The following is a 17,438-nucleotide window of genomic DNA, read 5'->3' on the forward strand; positions in this document are numbered from 1 at the left end:
TATTGAGACTCAAGGCTGGCGCAAGTTACCGACGAAGCGGCGACCGGTAGAGTAACTATTGCTTTTTTTTAAGGCGAGTTTGCCCCGCGCGGCAAGAACGAGTGAAAGATGTTATATAAACACGTATACAGCTTTTTATCCTCAATCCACAGCGATATGCGCTATGGACCAGATATGGTTGGCACCGCAAATTTCCTTGCCGCGATCCTGTGCTGTGCGTGCGATTTCGCGGGTACATGCTTCGAAGTGTTAGCAACAGTGCTCGAGCGTGGAGCTTACGAGTTGTTATCTAGTAATAATTAATAACATGCAGTGCATAGTAATGGGACGAAAGCGCGCACTCATGATCAGCTATACACCCAGCTCCTGGCCATAATGCCAGTGGTTACGAGTGCGATCCTATTGCGAACATGCGGGGCCCATTTTAAGGCCCCGCGTTTGACTGTTAAGTGGCAGCATGGGCAACTGTGCGATGAATGCGTGCCTTGTGCGCTATAGTCGCTGTTGTCTGCAGCCAAGGGGATGCTTGCAACCGCGGTTTCTTAGACTGTCGGGACAAATGACAGTTTGGCAGGATAAGAGACAGGGGAAGATGACTTCAACACCGGCTGCATGGTTGTATGAGGAGAAGAGATAAGTCGAGGAGCACGAAAAGTAGAAAGCACAACATGTCACAATGGGAAACTCGTGTAGGGAAGAGGACGTTGCGAGGTAGTAAAATGGAGGAAGAGCTCACAGGGAAGACAGAGAGTTTAAAGATAACTTAAAGAACAGCACCAGACTTGTACACGCGGTATGGAAAAAAAAGTGACTGATAACATGACCATTCAAGAGCGCGATTGCAGTGACTAATTACTGTCGCACAAGAGTAATTAAGCAATCACTTAAATCTAATCGATTAATTTTACGTTATTTTGCTCTCGATACACTTATTAACATTGCACAAATGCGTAAATAAGGCAAATCAGTTCTGTGGATGCCCTCGCTCTGCGATCTGCTAGCTTCCTGGTTAGCTTAGATGGTGGAACGACAGCCCCATTAAGGCGTTAACCCCGGGTTGGAGTCGCTCGGACCCGGACGAATGTTTCTTCAATTCCAAAGCTTTCTTCTTTAGAAACCCGTATTTTTTTTTTTTTTGTACCTAGGCGCAAGAGTCGGGTAGATGACAATTTCTTCCTTTCAAATACATAAACAAAAATGATCTGGTCTGCCTCTTTCAGTGCCTCTTCAGCTACTCAAGCGTTGTTTATCTTAACCAAGAATTGCTTTTCAAAAATTTCGTTGCTCATATTCTCTCGTTTTCGTTGTCAAGGCATCAGCAGCGACACTGAAGACTCCCTCGACGTGCGCGCTGGGGGAAAAGGCAGTGCTGTAACGAACGAATGCCGAGCGCACGACGTTGTGGTTGCTGAGTATCTGAGTCGTCTGTGAAGCGTAGCGCTTCGCTATAGCTGGGTCTCGGAGAAGGCGCTCCCGATAAGACCAATGAAAAGAGGAAACAAATTGCTGGCTCTCCCGTAATCGAGAGTAGATGTAAGCATGAAATTGCAACCGGAAAAGCAGATTTATTGGAGATGATAATAGCCGCAATCTTAAAATGGGTGTATAGTGCATGTTCGCAACGGCACACCCCACCACACTCCACCGCACCACGCCATACTATGCACTAGTTCATATGGACGCTGCAGAGCTAGAAGAAAGAAACCGGCTGAAGGCCACACGACAGGCAGCGAAATACGTCAGCTAGACAGTGTGTACTGCCCAGCTAGAGTAATGAATTCAATTCTGGGGTCTTACGTGCCAAGACCACGATTTTTGAGGCATGCTGTAGTGGGGGACTTCGGGTTAATTTTGACCACCAGGGGATCTTAAGCGTGTCCCCAATGCACGGAACACGGCCGTTTTCGCATTTCGCCTCCATCGAAATGCGGCTGCCGCGGCCGGGATTTGATCCCGCGACCTCGTGCTTAGCAGCGCAGCGCACCACCATTGTCGCAAAGGCACCGCGGCGGGCAGAAGCGCCTGAAGGAGGCGCCACGGAGCGTGACGCCATCTCTCGAGGCGATGCAAAACCACGCCGCGGCACTCACGGACCGCTGGCATTCAGCGCTCAGCGCCAAAAGATGACAAGGAAGTGTATAGTGCCCTGTATCTGCCTTTTGAACGTCGCTATTGGAAATCACAAATAAAACTTCAGCGTACTAGAAGTTACAGCTTGAGTGATATTGCGAATAAACATTAAAAAGAACTCGGAAGCATTATTTTTTGTAACTTGTTTGGGCAGTAACTAGCGTATGTTATGCGGTCCTGTAAAAGGGTGGGGGGCTAGAGATTGCATTCATTTATGACTGGCTGCCCGGATGTTCTCGTTTGAGTGCTCGGATGATAGCTCTGACTTTTCCCTTACAAAAATGACCTTAGACTGTCTATAGAAAGTATATAGACTTTTTACAAACGACCTTTCATTTCTATGATTTGGACTTTTGTTAATACAAAGTCTATAGACTGTCGATAGACGAAAGTCGATAAAGTTTCTATTTCTTTTTCTCTATTCGCAATCTATAGACGGTCTATAAAAAAGTCGATAAGGTGTTTGTTTCTTTTATGTCTGCTTCCCCTCTATAGACTACCTATAGACGAAAGTCGATACGGTCTCTATTTATTTTTGTCTGTTATTTGTCTATAGACGAAGGTCGATAAAGCTTCTATTTATTCTTGTCTATTCGCAGTATATAGATGGTCTATAGAAAAAAGTCGATAAGGCGTTTGTTTCTTTTCTGTCTACTTCCCTCTGTAGACTACCTGTAGACGAAAGTCGATACAGTCTCTATTTTTGTCTATAATTTGTCTATAGACTTCCTATAGACGAAAGTCGATAAGGTTTCTATTACTTTTTGTCTATTCGCAATCTATAGACGGTCTATAAAAAAAGTCGATACAGTCTATTTATTGTTGTTCATTCTTGGTCTTTAGACTGCCTATAGAGGAGAGTCGATAAGGTGTATATTTCGCCTTGTCTATTCCCAGTCTTCGTAGTTCTTCACACACACACACACACACACACACACACACACACACACACACACACACACACACACACACACACACACACACACACACACACACACACACACACACACACACACACACACACACACACACACACACACACACACACACACACACACACACACACACACACACACACACACACACACACACACATATATATATATATCGGGAGTTTCTGATGTTGCTCTACAATTCTATCATTGAGAATTTTCATCTAATTACTATAATTGAGAAATTAATTAACACTAATTATCTAATCAGGGGGAATGCAAAAATATAATCTGAGTATCTCCAAGCGATGGCAAACAACATTGCCTTGGTTTTCTCCAGCTACGTAGCATTTGCAAATTTTAAAGTCTCGCCCAAATTAAGTGAAACACCCCGCATACTTCTTTGCTATACGAATTATCTTCCACGGTTTTCTAATCACCGCCGGTGAAGGCCACAGGGTGGGACGTCACCAAAGGTCACGCTAACTTGTGCGAACAGCCCGTATACCGATTGTGATAAGGCGTGAGATGAAGTTGAAAACAGCCGATACTGTAAAATTCTTATTGCTTCAGGTTTACATGCCGTCTATAGATTGACAATAGACAAAAGTCGTTAATCTCCCGGCCCAACCCGTGTACGCTGTAACCAAGCGCAGGTACCGGTGGATAATACGGAGCTGCGTTTGATATAAGGCACTGAAATTGTGTACTGCTGAGATTGGTGTAGAGCCTATTTGTAGTCTTTAGTATGCATAGTGTATACCTCCGCGTTTGTTGACCACATGATATTATTTACGTAGTCGCTCTCAGCAATCCCAAGGCAGTCTTCACAGTTGTCATAGCGTGACTTTTGCGGCAGTAGAACAAAGAAAGCAAAACGCCGATCTAATCGTGATAATAGATGTTATGAACGCCAACTTTAGCTACAAGTAGATTCCAAACAGGCATCAAGCTAACAGCACAGAGACTCGTATCGTTTGTAGCTGACAACGCAGACTTTGTGAGTGTGCGATGAACCGATGTTGCGCATGTGGTGTGCGCGTTGTGTGTCGTCCGATTCTCAGATACTTTTCACATTGTCTTCACATCTCGGCTGCATCACTAACATATATGTTAGTGATGCAGTGATAGTGATAGTGATAGGGCGGTTTTTCGTTGAATGATATCCTGCACTATAAACTCGTCAAAGTGTCTCATTCACTTAAAATATGCGCCAAATTCTCTGAGCCCACTCAGTATTTCGCAGGTGGTATGCCTGGGCGGCCACGCATATGAGTACATCATCGCTGTGCTGATTGCTTTGACCTATCATAGGAACGAAAAATTTGCACTAACATACGTGCGAGTATCACATTTGGCGGTATACTGGAAGATGTGCTACAAATGCATTCTATTACTCATCGTCGCTGGCGATAATGCAAGCGCCTGAAAGGCCCTGTAACGGCTTCTACGAACAGCGCATTCATCCATGTGTGCGTTCCAGTTTCATACGCTAGCCCACAGCGTTTGTAATACAACTTGCCAGCGCATTTCGTTAATCCATGAAAAAAAGAAGAATAGAAAAGGAAAGCAACCCGTTCCTCACGCATGACGCGCAGAGAGAGAGAGAAAGAGACAAAAACAAAAAGGAAGAGCCGCTCCGACAGCTCGGACTTCTCGGAGCGCGCACGCCCTGGCGCGCGGAGCTCCTGCGCATGCGCAATAGTGATGCGCCATCTGTCCGCGTCAATTTGAATTTTCAACGAGTGCGCCAGGCACGTAAACGCTTGTAGCGGTGTGCGCTGTTTGCCTGTACCTTGGTGTCTGTGTATGGAAGGAAGGAAGGAAATCAACTTTATTCAGGTCCTGCAGGCCACGAGAGCTTTGGGCTCTCATGGAGTGGGCGTCTCCCACGACGGAACCGGGAGGTTGAGTTTCCTGGCGGCGTCGTGGACCTGCTGGACGGCCCAGAGTTGGGGAGCCAGTTCTTCGCTCCGGATTGCTTCTTAAATCTTGCGCTTGTCCTGTTCGTAGTTTACGTGAGCTTGCGAGCACGGCCAGAGTAAATGATAAACGTGTATGCGTATCTTCTTTGTGACATTACACGTCAATTAAACTGAACGGTAAGTTTCAGCAAAGATGTTTTGCGTCAATAGCTCATGATTAGGTGAGCGCATTTCGTAGCGCGAACCAGCTGCATGTAGCGCAGGCGACTCGGGCATAGTATCGGTTTGTCGTTTTCATGACACGCTTTACGTATATATCTCGAAATTGTGTTAGCATGAAGAATTTTCAAACCGAGAAGTACAGTTGAATAAACGCTAGCGTTATCGGATACATGAAAGGCCGTGTTTGCGGGGCATGCATCAGCAGTGTGTGCGCTGCCGTTCTCGTGTAGTTTAAAAGTAGCAGTGTTTTTAAGGTTCCTGGCAACCAATCTAAATAACTTCGGGAATTTACCGCAAGCAAAACGCGAGACTTGAAGAAATATCTAGATTCGCCCAATCTAAATATATGCAACCACGAAAGCTTTTGGAGCATGAAACCTGCGACAAGCTCAGTCACTAGAAGCTTCGCAACTTAGCCGAAAAAACTAGTCTTAGAACAATGAATTAGTCGCTCGTGGAAGCACCTTTACACGTTTCAGACTGAAGGCATCGCGTTTGACGACACTTGGAAGATTTTTTTGTCACTTTTATAAACAGTTTAGCAGCAGAAGTTATCTTTCGGGCTACTTGAAAAGCGTTAAGCGCCTTTCGATGCTTCGGCGTTATTCAGTTTAAGTGCTGTTAATCACTAGGCAGCTGCTGGCGCAGATTCGAATTCTGCCAATCGTGCATGGTATGAAGCCCTTGTCGTGCGTAATAAGTGTCCCGGTTTTCATTATTGTTGCATTTAGTGCCGTCGTCTTGGACAGACTGTATACTGCATGCTCTGTACAAAAGAAAAAAGAGCCAGATTATCCATTTGGTGGTCTTTTCTTTGTAGATAACGCACAGATTACTCAAATAATTTAGTGGACATTGCACTTATTCTAACCTTATCAACACACCTAAGAGATCGTAACATGTTTTAGCTGATAAGTACCCTTATCAATACGCCCCCATTCATGCGCATTCTACTGAAAGTGTGGCAAAAATATATTCATCTCGAAGTATGAGAAAAGAGACATTGCAGGCTGTTCTAAGCGGAAATAAATTGCAATTCTTAACGTGATTGTTCAAAACTGCAGTCACTATGCTGAGCATGTTCGTTCGGCACGGGCATATTGCATTAACACCCGAAAAATGTGCACAGTCCAGCCGGGTATCTTTGTTTCAGCAATTATTATTACAGGAATCGTTTGAGGTTCTCGCATTTCTTTTATTTTTATAAGTACACTGTGTGTCACATGAACCTGTCTTGAAACGTACTGTTGTGGCTCAGGCGACCATTACGGTTGTCTAACTGCTCATCATACTGAACGAGAAGAAAGGGGGTTAACCGAGGGGCCCGATTTTTGTTAGTCATATCATAAGAAGCCAACAAACACTGACACCAAGGACAACATAGGGGAAATTACTTGTGCATAATAAATGAAATAAAGAAACGATAAAGTAACGGAAATTAAAGTGGATGAAAAAACAACTTGCCGCAGGTGGGAACCGAACCCACAACCTTCGCATTTTCAACTTGCCGCAGGTGGGAACCGAACCCACAACCTTCGCATAAATGCGAAGGTTGTGGGTTCGGTCCCCACCTGCGGCAAGTTGTTTTTTCATCCACTTTAATTTCCGTTACTTTATCGTTTCTTTATTTCATTTATTATGCACAAGTAATTTCCCCTATGTTGTCCTTGGTGTCAGTGTTTGTTGGCTTTTTATGATATGCTCATCAAACTGTAACATAAGGAAACATCATAATGGTACTGATTCATATTGCCATGTAGTCTTTAGTCAGAGGTAAACGAAGTTAACTAGATGCATAAGTGATGACAGCAAATTATATATAAAACTACTATTGCACCGTAAAAATAACTAATTGAATAGTTTTACCTCCCTTGTTGCATTTGCTTTACTTGTGTGCCTCTGTGTCCTTGTCTTCCGTGCTGTGCTCGTGTGGCCATCAATTTCGAACTTGCCCAAGCCCTTGTCAGCTTTATTAAACAAGGGATTCCATTCAGTTGAATCTAATACTGCATGTCAAGTGACTGACGTGTTATTCGTTTTATCTAAATATTATGCACTGGCAGTACTTGGCAAGCATTAAATCACAATATTTTTTTTATTGCACTTAAGCTGCGGGTGTCATAGATTGCCAGGGAATTTTCTTGAAAACAGCCAGGGAAGGCTTGAAAAAAGATAGGAGAATTTTAAAATGGCTCACATAGGTTTGTTGTCTTGTTATATGTCATACAAAGTTTCCAGAGAATCTCTCTGTTGAATTTGTTTTTAAAACGTTTTACCTCATGAAAAGTTGAGGCAAATTGGTCCCATTTGTTGAAAAAAAAAATGAAAGTCAAGCATATGGCATTTCTTACTCAATTTGTTTTTTTGCGTTAACTAAAAGCCCTGAACCTCGAAACCCTAGATAATTTTTTCATCTTTGAGAGCGCCTTAAACAATATACTGCGATAACATTCATTCGAACTATAGTTTCAGTTTTGTTTCCTAGGAGGTGCATATCTGTCGTGCCATGACACAAAGTGCTGGCGTGGTATTTCGGGTGCTCATGTGGTATACCTAACTTGCAAACCTGTTAGCATGTCCAAGAGGCCTCATTGCCTGTAAGAAACTAAGTGACCATACCAATACAATCAATCCATTTGCCTTCTGTTGAAGTTATGGCCAATGACCCATTCATTTAAGAGTATGAGAAAGACATTTAAGTGTGTATTAAGCAAAATAAATTACAGTCCTTGGCATGATACTGTGATTACTCCAGTCACTCTTCTGAGCGTATGCCTCTGCGCGGGCATAGTTAATTACCAGCCAGAAAATGCACAGACAGTCGAACTCGGTAAACTTGTTTCAACAATTGATATAGAGATCATCTGGGATATTTACAATGATGTGTCATATATGAACTTGTCTTAAAAGCAACATACTGTTACTGTATAGTACCAGCAGCAGTTGGGACTGTTTAATTGTTCATCGGGCCATAAAATGAAACATTGCATAATAGTACTGATTTGTATTCACAAGCAGCCATTAGTCATACTTAAACCGCATTGAGTATTGACTTAAGTGGTGTGAGTAAATATATGAAGCTGCTTAATGAACAAAGAATACGCAATCGTTATTTTTGCCTCACATTGTCGCATTTACTTATTTGCAGCATACACTTGCAGCATCTTTGGAACATATGACACGAAGGTCAAGGCCGGCCTGGCGGCCTTGCTTGCCATGGGGAAGTGGTCTGTAAATCTGTAAATAGCCTCTTTCGATCATAGCGTAAGACCTGCATTTTAAGAAAATTAATATATCGTGCAATAAAAAGAGTTAATTCAATTCCGGTGCACTTGTTTTATTTTTTGCATTGCATGATTCAGCACTAGTGTAATTGCTTCAATTTTTTTCTGTTTAGGCAACATATGAGAGTGCAACTGGTTCAGTATCATTATTAAGCTATCGACATTAATGCATAAGTGCAGATGAGAAGCAACACGTGAACATACATAATAAACATTCAAAAATGTTTTTCCGCCATATGTAAACAGAAATGTAAACTAACTTGTAGACAACAGATAGCTAGCCGATTTCGTTCAACTGGATGCATTGCATGCAATTGTAATATTTCTTAAATGTGCTCGTGCACAAATACTCATGCAGTCTTGCATAAAGATTCACGGCTACATGCATTTTAGATTTTTCGACTGTTTCCACCCGCATGCATAATTTTCTATGTACAGTTCCCTGGGTATGTTTCTATGTACAGTTCCCTGGGTATGCATGCTGGATGCAGTACATATCTATAGACATTTCCAATAGACTGCTCATTAACAACCCCAGCAGCGAGTGCCTATATATAATCGAAACGTATTTGGCAAAATGTATGGTTTATATAGCTAGTATATGGGGTGTCGATCCCGGCTATTTTAGCCAATATGGGCAATGAAAATACAAGATTTAAAAAGGACACGGTGCAAGATGTACTGTTATAGAAGACCTACAGGTCAGATCTATGACGACTGAACACCATAGGTCAAATTCGGATCTTACCGCGCCTTCTTTTTTACATTATTCTTCGTTAAACCACTTCACTGAATGTATGTTAGCTCGGACACCCTGTATTGACTATAATCGACAAATAATGTAAGGCTAAAGTATATGAATTAGCTTTAGACTGATCTGCAGGAATTGTCTACAGACAGTCTATGGACTTATGACCTTATACTTTTTGTAAACTAGTCTAAAAAACGTGTGTCTCTAGACACTCTATAAATTGTGTATAGATTAATGAAAATTCGTGTTTGCAGATAAATGTCTGCAGAATGTATATAGAGAAAAGTGTATAGGAATGTACAGTTCTATTTTCGTAGACTGAAGTCTATAGAATGCATATGGACAAATTTCTATAGATAGTCTATAGGCATTTGCTTATAGACATATTATACATTGCACTCTACAAAAGCAGAACTGCTGTATACAGTTCTATTTTTGTAGACTGAAGTCCATAGAATGTCGATAGACAAATGTTTGTGGAAAGTCTATAGACATTTGCTTATAGAGGTTTTATACATTTCAGTCTACGAAAGTAGAACGGTTGTATAGAGTGCTATTTTTTGTAGACTGAAGTCTATAAAATGTCTATAAGCAAACGTCTTCAGACTTTCGATAGACAGTTGTCTATAGACATTCCATGGACTTCAGTCTACAAAAGTAGAACTGTATAACCCTATACACTTTTGTCCATAGACAATCTGCAGACATTTGTCTATAAACGTGAATTTTCATTAGTCTATAGACAGTCTATAGAGTGTCTGTAGACTCAGACATTTTATAGAAAAATCTATAAAAAAAGTGTATAGCCATAAGTCTATAGACAAGTCTAAAGAAATGTCTATAGACAGACTATAGACTTCATAGAAAAATGTCCATAGACTTTCTACAAAAAGTTTTGTAGGGGCTGGTTCAAGGTCACTTGGAGGTCGCCGACAACGGGAGCTAAAAGCATTTCATGCCTAAAATCATGCGTAGGCTTTTTCCTGGCATCAACGTTCGACGAGGCCATCGCTATCGAGCCACAGCAATGCTAGTTTAATTCGTAGGCCAACATCTGGTGGAGCGTTAAGGTAAGAAAACAAATACTGAGCGCCTGGGTTTGCCGGTCTGAATAACAGGCTGTTACAGCTTGTCTCGTCAATAATGTGATTATTTCCCTCTTTGTCAGTTGTATGAGTGTGTGGTTTTATATGGAATAATAATAATAATGTAGTGGGGTAGAGAGCCAAGGAACTATCGAAAGAAAACGACGAAGTCCGACAGCCCGGAGAGCGCGAGATAGCGACCGAGGCTCTTGGGCATTGATTGATTGATTGAAAACTTTATTATTCCACCTAACTGGGATGCCCGCCTCTTACCCTACATCGCAGGTAAGGGGAGAGGACGAAGCAGTCCCCGCGCGTTGAGGATGGTCAGTCTTCACGGCCTCAACGGCCAGGCGGATTGCTCGACGCTGGCCGTCTTCAGCCTCGCTCTGGAGCAAGGCCTCCCAGGCTTCTCTACTGTCGATGTTTTCCTTTGCCCCTGGGAAGCCAGTACATTCCCATATTACATGATCTAGCGTACCTTTCTCCTTACAAATTTTTCAGAGGGCGTCGTTATAGTCCCTCGTCTGAGTTAAGTAGATCCAATATGGTGATGTATTATTGTTTCCCTGGAGGTGCCGCCAAATGCGAGCGTCCTCCTGAGAGAGGAGCCGATGCGGAGCCGGAAAGAGTCTTCTTTCGGCTTTGTAATGATCTCCAATTCCCCTGTATGTGATGACGTTATCTTTGATCCCTGGAACTGGCTGGTGTAGAGTTGCCCGGTGGTAGAGTGCTCGGGCGAGCTCGTGAGCGGCTTCGTTACCTGGGACTTCTTCATGGGTAGGAACCCAAATAAAAGTTATGTCCCCCCTAGGAAGGTTCTTGAGTAGAATTTCGAGGGCCTTTTCCGAGATTCTACTCTGTTAAAATTTCGGATAGCTAATTTGCTATCGCATAATATGACTCCCGCTTTTGTACCCGCACAAGCGAGCGCTACTGCAACCTCCTCAGCTGTACAGGCGTCCCTCGTGCACGTGGAGAACGCTATCTTAACGGATCCGTCGACATCAACCACCGTCGATACCGCAGCTCCGTCTCTGCCGCAAGCGGCGACCATGTGCGCTACTTTATGCGCCGGTGTGTTTTTAAGTTTATTTACTAGAGCAATTAGCCCTGTGAGCTCTCCTCTCTTTGTTGTAGATAGGATGCATATATTTAGGTAGGGGGGCAATTCGGAAGCGTTTACGCATGTCCAACGGAATGTCCTTCTTGCCAGTCGGGGCACCCCTGTCGCATTGGATTCTTACCTATTCCATGATTTTTCTCCCTGTTTTGGACTGGCTTAATCTTTCCAACTGAGACACTCGTACTGCCTCAGTGAGATCTACTAGCGTGTTGTGAACCTCCATTTTGAGTAGGAGGTCTGTCGAGGTCGAGTCTGGGAGCCCTAGGGCTCTCTTAACGTTCTTCCTAATGATCGCATCTATTTTCTCTTTTTATTCTTGTTTAAACACAAGATACGGTGTGGCATACGGTATTCGGCTGGTAATAAAGGCTTGCATGAGTCTGAGGAGGCGGTTCTCTTCGACGCCCCTGCCTTTGAGTGCAACTGTCCTAAAGATCCCCGTGACCTGCACCGCGTATCCTTCTAATTTCTTATTTGTCGTGAGGTTATATCCATTTCTCTAGATAGACATGCCCAGAATTCTGATTTCCTCCACCTTGGGAACCTCATTTCCGTTTACGAAAACACTGATTGGTCTGCTGCTCTCAGTGTGTCCCCTTTGATGTTTTGGCTCAATCATTAATAGCTATGATTTCTGAGGCAAGCACGCCAAGCCTCTGCTGGCCGCATACTCTTCCACCGTATTCGCCGCTATCTGTAGTTTAAATTCGATGGCTGCGTCACTCCCACTGTTAACCCAGATGTTGATATCATCCGCGAACATGCTCAATTTTATCTATTTAATCTTATTGAGTTCCGCCTGGAGACCCCTCATCGCTATATTGAATAGGAAGGGTGATAGCACCAACCCTTGCGGGGTCCCCTTGCTCCCAAGTGTTATGGCAAGGGACTTTACATCCAGAAATTTTATATTCTCCTCCCTCTGTGACAGAAAGTCTTTGACGTATGCATATGCGCTATGCCCCACATCTAGCTCTTCGAGGCCTGCCAAGATAGCCTTGTGGCTAACGTTGTCAAATGCCTTGGTGAGGTCGAGGCCTAAGATCGCCCTTGTGTCAGTTGAGTCGTATCTGTCTAAGATATCATGCTTAAGTCTGAGCATGGCATCTTGTGTACTGAGCCCTGGCCTGAATCCAACCATTTCATGCGGCCAGAGATCGTTATCCGTGTACCTGGTCAGTCTCGTTTCAATTTCCCTACACAATAAATTTCCCTACACACGAGGTGAGAGAGATTGGTCGCATGTTGTTCAAGTCGGGTACTTTGCCTGGCTTTGGAATGAAGACTACGTCCGCCTGTTTCTATGTCTTTAGGAGTTCTCCTTTCTTCCACACCTGGTTTATGTATTTGGTTAGTGCGATGATGGACTCATCGTCTAGATTCCTGAGAGCTGTGTTTATTATCTCGTCCGGACCGGGGGCCGATCTCTTTCTGAGGTTATTAAGCTCTGCTCTAACCGCTGTCGTCGTGATGGGGCCATGGAGATCTGGGTTGGGAGGTCCCCCGTAGTTCTTAAACACCTCGCTCTCTGCTTTTCCAAGATATTTCTCCGGGAGCTCGCTAATGAGCTCGTCATCTGTGCCTACGAAGCCATGCCTCGCTCTCACCTGGTTTGTGCTAGCTTGCATTTTTGATTTACTAGGGTCTGAGAAGGCTCCAGGTTTTTGAGAGACTCATATTGGCTTCCATTTCATCACACTTGCTGAACCAATTCTGCTCGTTGAGATTAATTGCATATGTTTCGATTTCTTTGTTGAGTCTGGCTATTTCGCGCCTGATATTCTTGTTCCATCTTTGTGCTTTGACTCTTTTCTCCAGGTTACTCTTTCTGCTCCACATGTTCAGCAGTTTGCTATCTAGCGCTGGGGGTGCGTCCTCATCCTCTAAAGTTGTAGTCGCTTGCCCTATATGCGTTTTAAGGAGGTGTGTCAACTCGTCGATATTGTAGATATCGTCCGGCAGTGAGGCCTCCTTTCTTATCTCTCTGAATTTATCCCACTCCGTTAACTTCGGCTGTTAGATGAGGCGAGTCTTGACACCTTTTCCTAGCGTGAGCGAAATAATAAAGTGGTCGCTGCCTAGATTTTGTCGTGTGCTTCTCCACGTTACTGTTCCCGCCATATGGCTCATCGTGAGGTCGAGTGCAGTTTCCCTGGTTATACTTTTGCCTGTGCGCGTATGGACGCATTGATCACTATGTAGAGTAAGCCCTAGCGTTTGTATATCCTTGCTGTGCACGAGGTCGCGGGATCGAATGCCGGCCACGGCGGCCGCATTTAGATGGGGGCGAAATGCGAAAACACCCATGTACTTAGATATAGGTGCACGTTAAAGAACCCCAGGTGGTCGAAATTTCCGGAGTCCTCCACTACGGCATGCCTCATAATCAGAAAGTGGTTTTGGCACGTAAAACCCCATAATTTTTTTGTATATCCTCCCGAGTTCTTTTATTTACAAGCAAAGCAACGCAACAACAGCCTTTGCCCAAGAGCCTTAGGGGATATACATACAGAGACCCCAAAGGCTCTTGGGCAAATGCTGTTGTTGCCTAGCTCTGCTTGTAAATAGACCACCTTACAACAACAACAACAACAACAACAACAACAACAACAACAACAACAACAACAACAACAACAACAACAACAACAACAACAACAATAATAATAATAATAATAATATAAGGTAACTGCTTACATGTAATCGGTTACCGAAAAAAATGAATTAGAGCATTACCGAGTAAAGGAAATAATCGATCATTTACTAAACTATGAAGAAATGCGATTAATTACATGTGGACTAGAAGACTTAGCGCGAGAGAATTGGAGACAGACACAAGCAAGAGAATGTTCTTGCCCTACCGTCACTCATTCTGCATTATAATTACATGTAATTTGTTACGAAAAGTCTGAACAACACTGAATTAGTTTAGACTGGTGAAGGTTTCTTTTAAGACTGTACTTCCAGTCATATGGCAAAGGAAAGTATTAGCAATTACTGAAGAAAATGAAGGACAAACCTTCTTTTTCTTGAATCTTGCACTGATACCTTGTGCAGTGTCACGGCTTTCAGAAACTATATTCTTATGTCTGGGTCATTTTGGCGAAGGAAATGTTCTCGAAACTTGCTAGGTTGAGCATCTAACTTTATTGCAGACGGCAAAATTAAGTGTACCTGCAAAATTATGTAACTGTATGTTCCTTTGTAGTAACGTTTTAACCAGTGGCTGAATTGTGCGACGGAATGGGTTTATGAAAATTTAGGATGAATAACGATCGAGGAAACGTGGATATATCGTTGAGGAAATAGGCAACATGAAGCAGTTTTTCCCAAAATGTCGCAGCAACAAAAAGAAAAAAGCTAAGAAAAAATATGGCGAAGAAATTATTCTGGATACCGGTCGAGACCAGCATCCTATATATAGAGGGAAACGAGGAGGGGTAGTTTAGGGAGCTTTACCAAGTACTTATCCTGTTGGCCACACTACACTTGTGGACGGGAAAAGGGGAAATATAAGAAGGAAAGAGAAGAAAAATAATAAAGAGCCAATCATTGAGAACACATTCTCAGAGGAATGTCCACTGTCACAAGCGTTCGTACAGTCCAGTCGCCTTCAAGAAGTGAAGAAGGGGTTTTGTGGCCTAGCATTCTATAGGATTCTGTTTTATGGCTCGAGGCGACAAGGCGCACGACCGAACAGCTTTGCTGAAAATCACCTGAAACAACAGAAATACAGACAGCATTAGCAGCGAGAAGACTGGGCCGATCAACAACTATACTCACCACTGTCAAGGGACCAGAGCTACCCAAGAGAGCCCTAATTGTGGGATCAGTTACCAAAGTACAGCCATTCAGTCCCAAGGCGGTCCAGCCTACAACATGCTTCACCATTGGGCACCAAGCCTACGTCTGCTCCGATGCGCGGGGTTTTGTGTGTTCTGATCAATGCGGACTTCAATTCCCACCGGACCAAAGACCAGACAGCACACTACACGAGTGCGAAATGAAGTGTGGTAACTGGTGCAGACCTTGTGGGGCAAGAGATCCCGATTGTCCGAAGAAAAAAACAATCAGACAGCATCGCCAAGTTAGCTAACACACGTATAGGAAAGAAAATGCCAGCAATCGACATCCGAAAGCACACCACAACAGGCTACCGCCGAAAAATGACACCAAATGGCCAACGCCGAAGACACAGAATCGCTTCGACTGCAACCCACGCCTGAGAACGTGTTCAGGTGCACCGAAAATTACGGCAGCCTACCTGAGCTCAGTAAGCGACAACCACTCTAGGGTACTACACCAACAACAAACAACGCAATGAGCAAGGCAAACAAGAAACCTCAACAACGAGGCGGTGCAGAAGGCAAGGGAGCATGGAAGCCATGGGCAGAGGTAAGTCCGCCAGCTCCCACTCCTCAGGGTCGCACTGACGACGCAAACAAAACTAAGCCGGCTCATAACCCCACTCAGTCGCACCTTCGTCGAGAATCATGATCAGGAAAGCCGCATACCCGAACACAGCAAAATCTAACCCTTGAAACAACCAAAGACAACACACTTGCCTTCAGTCTCAAAGAAATAGCAGAAATTCGAAAAGAACAAGTAGAGCTGAGAAATAAGAGGCGAAACCTGACAGAATAGTGCAGAAATGCAATAATAACTAGTTGCCATTACACAACAACTTGATATTCTAAAGCAAAGCGTGGAAACTTTGCAACGAACCTTGGAACGACTTCCCGCAAAGGAGGAATCGCACTCTATAAGCAAGGTCACGCTGACAGTTATGCAGGCTAAGGACAGCAGACACAACTGACTACACAAAACGGCAGTTATTGTATGGCAATGGAATTGTAGAGGAATACGCCGTAAAATCAACTCTAATACAATACCTCGCGCATACTGCTCACAAGCCGGACGACGTAATAACTTGTCAGGAGACCAATGCGCCGATCTCCCTACCGGGTTACGCGACCTACCACAATACAAGTACTACACACCGGCCCCCAAGGTGAACCGATGATGACCACATTAGCTATCCTACAATGACGCTGACGCTGGTGGCGGACCAATACACGGCCGTATAAGAGGACTTGCTATGGGTACGAGACTTCAACAGTCACCATGAGGCTTGTGGCTACAATCATAGTACACCACATGGAAGGCAGCTCCTACAACACACAAACAATGTCCACCTAATGTTTCTGGATGGCATAGGAACTCCTACTCGTATTGGAAATTCAGTGGAGAGAGGCACAGACCCAGACCTGACTTGGGGCCGGACACCTAAGGAAGTGGAGTGCATAAACAACGGGGAAACGTTGGGTAGTGATCACAGCGTCATCGAAATACATTCATTCTCACACCACAGAAGCAACGTACAGCTAAAAGAAACCACACTGCAGCCACAAATATGACCAACTGGGATGTTTTCAGGAGTCTTCTCCAAGGAGAGCACACTGATAAACCGGACGAATGGGCGAAAATACGACGCACCGCGCACACGGGCACAACCAAGACAGTACAAAGAGCAGGTGACCACTCGCATATAGACAAATACCTACTTAAACTATGGGACAATAGGCTCAAGCTACTCAGAAAATGTAGAAAGAACAAGCTGAACAAGCGCCTAAAAGCCCGTATGGATAGTATCGCCAAGGAGGCGCGAGAATACGCCGGCAAACTCGCAACAGACACCTGCCTGGATGCAGTTATGCGAGCAAGCCGGAAACAACATGTACACAAGGCGAGCCTGACCGCTTTTTCGGGAGTTCTTGGGCAACCCAGGATAAAGAACCTGCTGGAAGCAACCCAACTGAGGGAATTAAATCGGAGGGTACAATTTGTCCAACTGACAGCCAACCATTTTTTCCGCTCGGCAACCTTATAGAAACATCAGCCGCAATTACCATCCATACAATATTGCGGCGAGGTACCTGCAGAGCAGACATTTGCAATAGAGAGCTTAAAGCAACCATCCACGCAA

The sequence above is a fragment of the Dermacentor variabilis genome, chromosome 4 (genome assembly GCF_050947875.1).
Source record: "Dermacentor variabilis isolate Ectoservices chromosome 4, ASM5094787v1, whole genome shotgun sequence".
Lineage (NCBI taxonomy): Eukaryota > Metazoa > Arthropoda > Arachnida > Ixodida > Ixodidae > Dermacentor > Dermacentor variabilis.